Below are 12,439 nucleotides of genomic sequence, written 5' to 3'. Positions count from 1 at the left end.
ACCAAGGTCAAATCCCGCCTGAAGAAAGTCTAAGGCCTAGTGCACACCGGAGCGTTTCCGCTGCGGTTTGCGATCTGCTTGTGAGTGCGGATCCGCTAGGTTAATGTATTTCAATGGGCTGGTGCACACCAGAGCGGGAGGCGTTTTGCAGAAACGCATACTCCCGGGCTGCTGCAGATTTTGGATTGCGGATGCGTTTCTGCCTCAATGTTAATTATAGGAAAAACGCAAACCGCTCTGAAAAACGGCACTTCAGAGCGGTTTGCCGGCGTTTTTTGTTACAGTAGCTGTTCAGTAACAGCTTTACTGTAACAATACATGAAATCTACTATACCAAAACCGCTACACAAAACCGCAAAACGCTAGCTGAAACGCTGCAGAAAAATAAGAAAAAGCGTTTCAAAATCTGCTAGCATTTTGCGGATCTGCTAGCGGGTTTTGGTGTGCACCAGCCCAAGAGTATTATTTACTGATGGGGAGAATGGATCAAAATTGTCTCCAGAAACAAAGTCTTGAAACCGGTTCCAGACTTTCTGGCATACCACATTTGTTCATACTTTACTTGCTGTCTTGGAACATCCCAACTTAGTTAACCTCTCCCCTTAAATAAACAGGCTACCAGACAAAATTTGTGAGGTGCTGATTGAGATAACCATGGCTCACCTCTTCCTTCGTACAGACCGAGAGAAACATTGGCTCCGTCTGAGATAATTGGAGAAGAAGAAGTGGAAACCACAGTCTGTACGGCCAGTATAGAATTATTGAAAGCACTTTTGATTTCTCCTTCTTAAATTTCTTCAGAAACCGAAAGACTATTGGTACTGGAGAAAAAGCGTACCGAAGCAGGAGGCGGCCAAGACTGGGATAGAGCATTTATTCCCACTGCTGCTTGACAATAAATCCGGGAGAAAATTGTGGTATAATTGACTTTCCCTAGTGCGTCCATGGAAGCATACATTTGGGTTGACTCCGCCCCCTCTCAACTCTAATAGGACCCATATCTATATAAGTTTTTGTGGCCTACGAGGTAGCCATTCTTTTTTCTGTCCTCTCTCGGACCTATATCTTATCAGATTGCATTTATTTTTATTTTTTCTCTTTTTCCTCTAAACACAGGTTTTATCCCTTTTCCTGTGTAATCCCCCTTGTCGGCATCTAAAAGAGCCTGAAAGGTGGGCCCATTAACCAGGTGCGTGAAGTGTTTGGTAAAGCTATTTGCATGCTTCCGCAGGTTGCACACGTTAGGTAGGGTGTTAAGCTGATTCAGCGTTACCTGCGTGTTTTATGTGAAGTGCCGCCGTGTTGGCTCTTGTTTTCGGGGTCGGGTCGGTAGTTTTTCCCTAGCGTGCGCCGCCATGGCACTTCCGCCTTCTTCCTCTTAGGCGGAAGTGCGTCAGCGCTGTTTGCGCGCTCGGATTGGCCCCAGGGGTATGGGCAGAAGCGGCGGCGGCCATATTGTCTGTGGGCAATAGGGGTTAGCCCGGCCTTGGTCTCCCATTGGCTGCTGGTACTATTTAAGCAGCAGGGAGGGACGCAGTACTCGCTCCTGTCAGTGCTGGGTGCTGATCGTGAGTGCTGCTGCTGGGAAGCGTTTTGGAAATCTGTCTGTGGCTATCATGTAAGACATTGTTTTTTCTTTTTCCATTTTGATCTGAGGAGCTGGATGGTTAGGTTACCGGCTTATATATATATTTTTTTTCTTTTTTCCTTTTCTCTTGTTTATTTAGAAGTGTGCACTGTGCCTGCGTCTGGTTTCTCTAACTATGGGAGGATCTAAACAAGATCAAAAATCCTCCAATAGGTAAAAAAAAAAAAAAAAAAAAAAAAAAGGAGGGGTATTGGGGCCCTACGTTTTAAAGGAGAAGGATTGATTCATTTTTCTTTTTTCTTTTTCTTTTCTGTTTTGTTAGTTCTTACAGATCTAACCAAAGGAGGTCTGATTCAAGGAATAGATATTCCAGTTCTCGTTCATACTCTCCAACTATGCCAAGAGATGAGAGAAGAAGATCTTCGTCGTATCGTTATGCTGATGCAAAGACACAGTACAGAAGCAGATCTCGCTCACCTTCATGGCATGGGAATGCTACAACATCTCAGTCTCAGGTTCAAGACAAGCAACAGCCGCAGGTCGAAGATGTTCAAGCACAAACAGCGCAACAAGCTCCACAGCAGCTTCAACAGGAGATGTCACAGGATTTATTAACAATAATTAGACAGACCATAAGAGATGAATTATCCACGCGAACGCCACTGGCTGGGAATACAGGACTAACTGTGCCTTCACATTCAACCAATGTTGTCTCAGATGTCGATAATACACATATAGATTCGCAGGATGAAATTGAACTCGAAGAAGAGGAGGAGAGTTCTTCAAACTTCCAGTTTACCTTAGTAGAACCACTGATCACGGCAGTCAAGACAGCAATAGAGTGGGAAGAAGCACATGAGGATTCTAAAGCTGTGAGAAAATACTATCCACATTTGAAGAAGAGAGAGATCTCTTTTCCTTTAATGTTGGAAATTAAAGAAATAATTATGGATGAGTGGGAACATCCAGAAAGAAAACCATCATTACAGAACCGATATGCAAAGCTGTATCCAGTACCAAATAGGGAGACAAAATTTCTTTCCGCATGTCCTGTAGTAGACGCATCAATTTCCAGTCTTGTTAAACATCTAACATTACCAATGGATGACTCGGTCTCTTTTAGAGACACCCTTGATAGACGTATGGATAATGACCTCAAAAAGTTGTATTTTTCTGCGGCAGGCTCGTGCAAAGCTTCCATTGCCTTAACCTCTGTAGCTAAGGCAGTGAGGGTATGGGCCAAGAACATTGGCGACATAGTACAGGCAGATGGAAGTAAAGAATACATCTTAGCAGCTGTACAAGATATAAAGATTGCCTCAGACTTTGTGGGGGAGGCTGCAATAGACAGCGTGAGAGCATCAGCAAGATCGATGTTATATTCAATGACGGTTAGACGAGCACTATGGCTGAAACCGTGGTCGGCGGACCCAAACTCAAAGAATGCTTGGTGCAAGATACCGTTTAATGGAACACACCTCTTTGGGCCAAGTCTGGAGGAGGCAATTAAGAAAGTGATGGGTGGAAGGTCAGCGACCAGGGGCGGCGCCAGGGGGGTGCAAGGGGGTGCTCGAGCACCCCCTAGAATTGTCCAAGCACCCCCAAAGCACCCCCTGGAGTGAACTGACTTCAGGCGTCTAAAAGACGCCAAGTCAGTTCACACAGCGGCAGCACGGAGCAGCAGGCAGGGCTACGGTAAGATGGCCGCCCGGAGCCCTGTTCTGCAGACTTCGAGTCTGCAGTGCATGGCTTCGGGCGGCCATTTTCCCGTAGCCCTGCTCTCTGCATGCAGGCAGGAAGTCTCGTCGTGACGTCGGGAAGGAAGAGGATCGTGGGCGCGCGGGCGCTGCGCGCCACAATGAGGTCGGGACTCGGGACAGGAGGTCGGGAAAGAAGGTCTTCTGGCTGTAGGTGAGTAAATGGGTTTTTCTTTTCTTTTTCAGGTGATGCTGATTGTGCATATTGGGGTCATATCTGCTACGGATTGTGCATATTGGGGTCATATCTGCTACGGATTGTGCATATTGGGGTCATATCTGCTACAAATTGTGCATATTGGGGTCATATCTGCTACGGATTGTGCATATTGGGGTCATATCTGCTACGGATTGTGCATATTGGGGTCATATCTGCTACGGATTGTGCATATTGGGGTCATTTCTGCTACCGATTGTGCATATTGGGGTCATATCTGCTACCGATTGTGCATATTGGGGTCATATCTGCTACCGATTGTGCATATTGGGGTCATATCTGCTACCGATTGTGCATATTGGGGTCATATCTGCTACCGATTGTGCATATTGGGGCCATATCTGATAACGATTGTGCATATTGGGACCATATCTGCCACCGATTGTGCATATTGGGACCATATCTGCCACCGATTGTGCATATTGGGACCATATCTGCCACCGATTGTGCATATTGGGACCATATCTGCCACCGATTGTGCATATTGGGACCATATCTGCCACCGATTGTGCATATTGGGACCATATCTGCCACCGATTGTGCATATTGGGACCATATCTGCTACCGATTGTGCATATTGGGACCATATCTGCTACCGATTGTGCATATTGGGGCCATATCTGCTACCGATTGTGCATATTGGGGCCATATCTGCTACCGATTGTGCATATTGGGGCCATATCTGCTACCGATTGTGCATATTGGGGTCATATCTGCTACCGATTGTGCATATTGGGGTCATATCTGCTACCGATTGTGCATATTGGGGTCATATCTGCTACCGATTGTGCATATTGGGGTCATATCTGCTACCGATTGTGCATATTGGGGTCATATCTGCTACCGATTGTGCATATTGGGGTCATATCTGCTACCGATTGTGCATATTGGGGTCATATCTGCTACCGATTGTGCATATTGGAGCCATATCTGATAACGATTGTGCATATTGGGGTCATTGGACGTGTTTTTTGTTAAAATCTGCTCACATTACGTGTATTTTCTTGAGAAAACCTGCACAATTATGTGAATTTTCTGGGAAAAGGGTCACCAAAACTTGGGCCCTCTGTCTTTGCGTTGCACTTTTAAAGGGAACCCGAGGTGAGAATAATATTGAGGCTGCCATATTTATCTCCCTTTAAGCAATACCAGTTGCCTGGCTGCCGTGCTGGTCCTCTGCCTCTTATTCTTTCAACCATAGACCCTGAACAAGCATGCAGCAGGTCAGGGGTTTCTGACAATATTGTCAGAACTGACAAGATTAGCTGCATGGCTTGTTTCTGGTGTAATTCAGTTCACTACTACAGCCAAATAGATCAGCAGGGCTGCCAGGCAACTAGTATTGTTTAAAAGGAAATAAATATGGCAGCCACCATATCACTCTCACCCTGGGTTCACTTTAAATTACAGTTAGCCCCGCCCTCATCCGGTCATGACCACGCCCATTTTTTCGCCGCGGCGCGCGAAGCGCACCGCAGGTCGTCAGCTCCCCTGGAAATTGGTCCAGCACCTGCATAGCACCCCCTAAAAAAAATTGTAGCCACACCCATTTTTTGCCGCGGCGCGCGAAGCGCACCGCATGTCGTCAGCTCCCCTGGAAATTGGTCCAGCACCTGCATAGCACCCCCTAAAAAAATTTCCTGGAGCCGCCACTGTCAGCGACTATTCCACAAGACAGACGATTAAGAAAGCAGAGATTTCTTCAGAGAAACCAGTTTCAACAAAAATCTAAGGAAGTAAGATCCTATAAACCAGGCAGAGAGTTTCGTAGAAACTGGCGCTCAAACCAACCAAGCAATAGAGGGAACAGGCAAGCAACCACTAATCCGCAAGTTAATAACAAGTCTTTTTGACAATCAACAGTCCCAGCTCTGTCCAGTAGGTGGACGTCTGGCAACCTACAGTCAGTTTTGGGTATCAAGAATCCAAGATACATGGATAACTTCCACTATCCTACATGGTCACACATGGACATTCAAATCTCCTCCCCAGACGATGTTTATGCCAACAAGATTGCCCGCCTCAGCAGAGAAGAGGAAAGTTTTAATAAAATTTCAGCAAGAATTGCTAGAACAAAGAGTAGTGCAAGAAGTTCCACACAAAGAGAGATACGAGGGAGTATATTCTCCAATCTTCTTGGTGCCAAAAAAATCGGGAGGCTGGAGACCCGTAATAGATTTAAGAAAATTAAACAAGTCAATAAGACTGGAAAAGTTCAAGATGGAATCTCTTCAGACAATTATAACATCGGTGCAACCACGAGATCTGATGGTGTCAGTCGATCTTCGAGATGCTTATTTTCACATCCCTGTTCATCGAAAGTTTCAGCAGTTTCTGAGGTTTACAATAGCAGATTCACATCTGCAGTTCACGGCTCTCCCCTTTGGGCTGTCAACATCCCCACGAACTTTTTCCAAAGTCTTACAGGCAGTAGTGGCACTGCTAAGAGAGGAGGGTATAAGAATTTACAGCTACCTGGACGATATGTTACTTTTGGCACAAACTCAAGAACTACTATGTCAACATCGGTCCAGAGTGTTACAGATGTTAAACAACTTCGGTTGGTTAATAAACCACGAAAAAAGTCAGCTGTTACCTTCAACCTCTCTGGTGTATCTAGGAGCCCTGTTCGATACGCAACAAAATACAGTGTCACTACCAGTGGAAAAGATGTCACATCTGATCAACAAGGTCAAGGAGTTTCAACAATTAACACGGGTGACAGCGAGACAGTGTCTCCACCTATTGGGTCTCTTAACCTCAACCTTACCTCTCATCCGATGGAGTCGCTGGCATATGAGACCTCTGCAGATAGGTTTTCTATTACAGTGGAAGAAGCAGGATTATCAGCAGATGATCACATTAACACCCCAGATGAGAATCTCATTGAACTGGTGGACAAGCAAACAGAACCTCATGAATTGTACTTCCTTACTACAGGATCATTGGGTTGTGATAACAACAGACGCCAGTCAAACAGGTTGGGGAGCAACTTGCGAAGGGCAAGCAGTACAGGGAGTCTGGAGTCGACAGGTCCCTTCTGTATCAAATATAATAGAGCTAAGAGCTGTTTTCCAAGCTTTGAAAGCCTTCAGAAACAAGATATACAAACAAGCAGTTTGCATTCAATCAGACAACAAGACTGTGGTGGCATACTTACAGAAGCAAGGGGGAACCAGGAGTCTAACCCTGATGCGGATTCTAACTCCAATTATGATTTGGGCCGAGGTCAACCTGAAGAGTCTGAGAGCCTATTATATACCGGGCAGCCTGAATACGGTAGCGGATTACCTGTCTCGTACAACCCTGAACAATCTAGAGTGGTCTTTGAAAAGACAAGTGTTCCAGATGTTGGTTCAAACTTGGGGTCTACCCTTGATGGATCTCTTTGCGTCCAATCACAACAACAAATTGGAGAAGTTCTACTCAAGGTACCCGTGCAAGAATTCAGCAGGAGTGGATGCTCTGATTCATCCTTGGCCAAAGTTTGTGTATGCATTCCCCCCGAATCCGTTAATAAACAGGTTTATGCTGAGACTCAGGGAATAACCAGTGGATGTCATTGCAGTCCTACCATATTGGCCGAGACGGCCCTGGTTTCCACTTGCCTTACAGATGTCAGTGGCAACACCGATCGAGATACATCCATGCAACGACCTCTTGTCACAAGGGACAGTGTATCATCACGATCCCAAGAGGCTCCATTTGATGGCTTGGAAGCTGAGAGGAGGAATTTGTCGAGGTTAGGTTGCACAGAGGAAGTTATCGAAACCTTACAGAAGGCAAGGAGGCATACGACCAATAAGACTTATAGTAACATCTGGAAGAAGTTTGTACAATTTGCAGTAGAGAAGAGTTTTGATCCAGTGAATCTGGAGGCGGCCAATCTGCTTGCCTTTTTACAGACGGGTCTCGACTTGGGACTAAGTTTGAGTTCCATCAAGGTCCAAGTCTCAGCAATTTCCACTTTTTCCAATAAAAGATGGGCGCAAGTACCGTTGGTGCAGCAGTTTATAAAGGCAGTACTGAAGATAAGACCACCCAAAAAGACGTTGTATCCCAAGTGGGATTTGCCTTTAGTTCTCAGAGTGTTGGAACATCAACCATTCTTTCCTAATGAAGATTGTTCAATGGAAGTTCTTACTCATAAATTAACATTTTTGATTGCTGTAGCCTCTTCAAGCAGAGTTTCTGATATACAAGCTTTAGGAATCAGAGAACCGTATACTACCTTTTTTCATGATCGGGTCGTGTTGAAGCCTATGCCGCATTACTTGCCAAAGGTGATTTCAAACTTCCATGTAAACAGGGAGATTGCATTACCTAAGTTGCTTCTGGACACAGACAGAGGTCCAGAAGATCCGGTTACAGAGAGAAATGTGCATCCTTTGGACATTCCAAGTATTCTCCAGCTTTATCTTGTAAAGACAAGAGACTTTAGGAAAGCTGATAGTCTGCTAGTCTTACCTTCAGGTTATAGGAAGGGCGAAAGGGCCTCTTCTAGAACTATTGCTTCCTGGATAATCAAGATCATCAACACTGCGTATAAATTAAGGGGTCTTGATCCACCTAAAGAAGTGTCAGCGCACTCAACCAGAGGAATTGCAGCCTCTTGGGCAGCACAGTCCCATGTATCTGCAGAAACTGTCTGTAAGGCAGCAAGCTGGGCTTCAGTGCACACGTTCCTGGAACATTACAGGGTAGATCCAGCAGCACTTACCTCAGTGGACTTTGGAAGAGCTGTTCTTGCAGCAAAATAGTTTATTTTGTTTTTTCTGATGTCTATACTGTTTAATAAATAAGTTTTTGTTCAGTGTGTAAAGCATAAAACCCGCCCATGTGTTTATTTGGGGTGTCGCTATTTAGATCCCAAATGTATGCTTCCATGGACGCACTAGGGAAAGGGGAAAATTGTATACTTGCCTACAGGTAATTTTCCTTTCCTGGTGCGTCCATGGAAGCATACATGCCCTCCCTAGTGGAGAGAGTATATATACAAAGAATGGCTACCTCGTAGGCCACAAAAACTTATATAGATATGGGTCCTATTAGAGTTGAGAGGGGGCGGAGTCAACCCAAATGTATGCTTCCATGGACGCACCAGGAAAGGAAAATTACCTGTAGGCAAGTATACAATTTTCCCCTGTCCTGTTGCACTCGGTTTTTCCTACTAGAAGATGTGCAAAAGCTTGAAAGGCTAAACAGGCGGATCTTAATTCCAAAGGATTTTTTTTTAAGGGGTGACATGGCCATCTGGACTGAACAACCTGGTCTTGGCACCATGCACCCCATCCCAATAGACCAGCATCCCTGAAACATAAGTCAATTGAGACAGAATCAGAATCCATTGAGTAAATAATCCTGATTGCAACACCAGATAAGAGAATTCTTCATTGATGTGTAAAATCACCGTTTTATGTTGTAGAGACACTCTGCCCCACTAATATAAGAAAGGGAGTTGAAAAATGCATCATGTGCCAGTGTGGCCACTTCATCATTATTGTAGCTGCTAACATTCCCAAGACTTGAAGACATTTCCTTGCTGAAAGATGAATGTCTTTAATTGCAAACCAAACAAACTGTTGATACTAAGGATGTGTGGGAATACATAAATATCTTTTAAGTTTATTGGAACTAGAAAATAGTTTTATTGGACTGTCAGGATAATGGATTGAAGAGATTCAATCCTGTATTTTGGAAGCAGTGTGTACTTGTTTAAAATATTCCAGATCTATGACAGGTTGCCAAACTCCTGTTTTCTTGCCAAACAACAGAGGAGAGTACATCCCTTTGCCTCTCTGTGAGCAAGGTACCTCCAGTACTGCATCTTGCACTATTAATTGGCATATTGAAGACGACAGACTTCTCTCTCCGGGTAGGCATAAACATATCTTGCAGAGTGATTTAAATCTCCACCGATAACCCTCAGAGATTGCTTGAAACCCCGCCCCCAGAAGTGAGGACGGATGGGGACCCAAAAGGACTTTCCTTGGGTTTGTCGATTAGCTGGAGCAATCTTGATTGCCTAATACTTCATACACACTTGAGATAAAAGTCTTTGGAAAAGGCAAGATCACAGACCAATTTTACCCCCTTCCATGTAGTATGAGAGCCATACTCTACACCGGTTATTCTATGGAGCTGAGCTCCCCATCAGATAAAATCTTTGCAAGATGCTGCACACAAAGATGCCCGTACACACTCAAGAGAACATTATCTGCAAAAGATCTGTTCCTGCAAAAGATCCGTTCCTGCAAAATGCATTCATAGTCCATGATATCTGCAGATCCTCATACACACTTGGTTTAACAGACAATCATCTGCAGATCATCTGCACATGAGATCCACCAGGATGGATTTTCAGATCTGCAGATGATTGCCAGATATGCAGATGAAGTCTGTTAAACAAGGTGTGTATGATGATCTGCAGATCTTATAGACTATGAATGCATTTTGCAGGAATGGATATTTTGCAGGAACAGATCTTTTGCAGATAATGACCTTTGGAGTGTGTATGGGCATCTTTGTGTGCAGCATCTTGCAAAGATTTTATCTGATGAGGAGTGCAGCTCCATAGAATAGACTGTGTAGAGTATGGCTCTCATACTACATGGAATGGGGTAAAATTGGTCTGTGATCTTGCCTTTTCCAAAGACTTTTATCTCAAGTGTGTATGAAGCATTAGAGAGGGCTGACTGAGAAATTTGCTATTTTTTTTTTAAATTCTCATCTGGTTTATAGGAACAAAAATTCCTGGATCTTTGCTAGAACGGATTTCTCTGTACAAATCTTTGTAACTTGAGTCTTCTATCTTGAGGAATATCTCCAGATGTTTCTCCTGTTTATTATTGACTTTGCCCGTTTCTTCAAGAATCACTCTCCAACCGCGGTAAGATGTGGATAATATTTACCTACTTCTATGGAAGGATCTTCTGGTTCTTTCCACTGTAAAAGGTTCTTTAGTGGAAAATACCATTACCTTCTGCTTCAGAAACAACCTCTTGATTAGATTTGACTTGGAAAGATCTGTCATTCTGTGAAGGTGACAAAACTGCAACTGGCGCTTGGGAACACATTTCCCCTCTTACTGCTTGCTTCATAAAGATGTAACATTCTAAAAGGAGTCTTCAGATTTGTCTTCAGAATTTTCAGTATAACAATTCACACAAGTCTTGTCCGGCATCGTCATTTTTCCACACTTCCAGTAAGCTGAAGTGTGGAAAAATGAGTGGTTGGAGATCAGTGGAGGTGGAGTGTGCCGAGTCGACCTGGATCTAGAATGACAATTCAATCTTGAGGAAGGAGATCTTCTAGAATGCCCTTTATTCAGACAATGGGCCTGATTCACAAAAGAGCGCCAACCGCCAGCACGGCCGCCCCTGCGCGAATCCCCGCGTGAAACGCAAACCCCCACGCGAAACTGACATCCATCTCGCGTGAAAATTGGCGCCCGCGCGTGAAAACGCCACCGCCCCACGCGAAAACCCACGAACGCGCTCAAAACGCGAAAACCACGCGAAAACGGGCACGCCAACAGCCAGCACCCCCCCCCCCCCCCCCCCGCGAATCAAGCCCAATGACTCCTGTCATCAGAATATCTTCATGAAGAGTGTGAATGCCAACAATGTCGGGAACTTTCTTGAAAACGCCAATCTTCAGTGTTATTAGGGCAAGAGGGGCTGAAATGGAATATAATTTCGTATTTGCAACACCCAATGACCCTCTTTTTTTTTTTTTTTTTTTTTCTCCTTTCTTTTAAAACATTGCCCGAGAGTCCCCTTTCTATGGGCATCTAGCACATGAAAGTAATGCAGTCATAGTTCATTAAGTAATACAGCCATTGCTCACCTGTATGCATTTAGCACTGGATACTGATACAGGCATTGCTCATTCGTATGCATTTAGCACACATGTATATCTCCGGGACCAGAAGACCGGGCTCTCTATGTGAGGTACATTTAGTACCTATGCAGAGACTTCCCAGGGAAAGGGATAAACCCTGGGGTAGAAAGGGGACTGAAAAAAAGAAATGAAGAGAAGGAAAGAAAATAGAAATAGTGTCCAAAGGGGAGGACAAATATAGTTATGGTGTCCAATAGGGTTCAGGGGCGGGGCCACAACCACAACCCATAGTATGCTGCCATGGAAGCACCAGGGAAAAATGGTTTTCCTTCATCTCAGGCAAACTTTAAACATTTTCAATTCCGTCTCAGTATTGTTTTTTAACCATTCCAGCATTGCTCACCCTGCCAGAAACGCAGCAAACAAATACCAATCAGCCACAACTTTAAAACACACCGTGGGCTTGATTCACTAAACCGTGATAACTGATATCACAGTCGCGCTAGAGTTTTGCATGAGTTATAACGCACGTAAAAATTTTCACGTGCAGTCGCGAATTTTCGAGTGAAAATTCACGATAGCACGTGAAAATTGTGCGCGAAAATCGTTACACACGTTATAATGCGCGCAAAACGCTAGCGCGACCATGATATCAGTTATTACGGTTTAGTAAATCAAGCCCCTGAAATGAAAGGAATATAGAGGCTGACATATGTATTTCCTTTTAACCACTTAAGGACTGCAGTCTTAAAACCGCTTAAGGACCAGACACTTCTTTCCATTCAGACCACTGCAGCTTTAACGGTTTATTTCTCGGTCATACAACCTACCACCTAAATGAATTTTACCTCCTTTCTTGTCACTAATACAGCTTTCTTTTGGTGCTATTTCATTGCTGCTGTGATTTTTAGTTTTTATTATATTCATCAAAAAAGACATGAATTTTGTCAAAAAAAATGATTTTTTTTACTTTCTGTGCTGACATTTTTCAAATAAAGTAAAATTTCTATATACATTTGTCCAAATTTATTGTGC

The sequence above is a fragment of the Hyperolius riggenbachi genome, chromosome 7 (assembly GCF_040937935.1).
Source record: "Hyperolius riggenbachi isolate aHypRig1 chromosome 7, aHypRig1.pri, whole genome shotgun sequence".
NCBI classification, from domain to species: domain Eukaryota; kingdom Metazoa; phylum Chordata; class Amphibia; order Anura; family Hyperoliidae; genus Hyperolius; species Hyperolius riggenbachi.
This window is presented reverse-complemented; position numbering follows the sequence as displayed.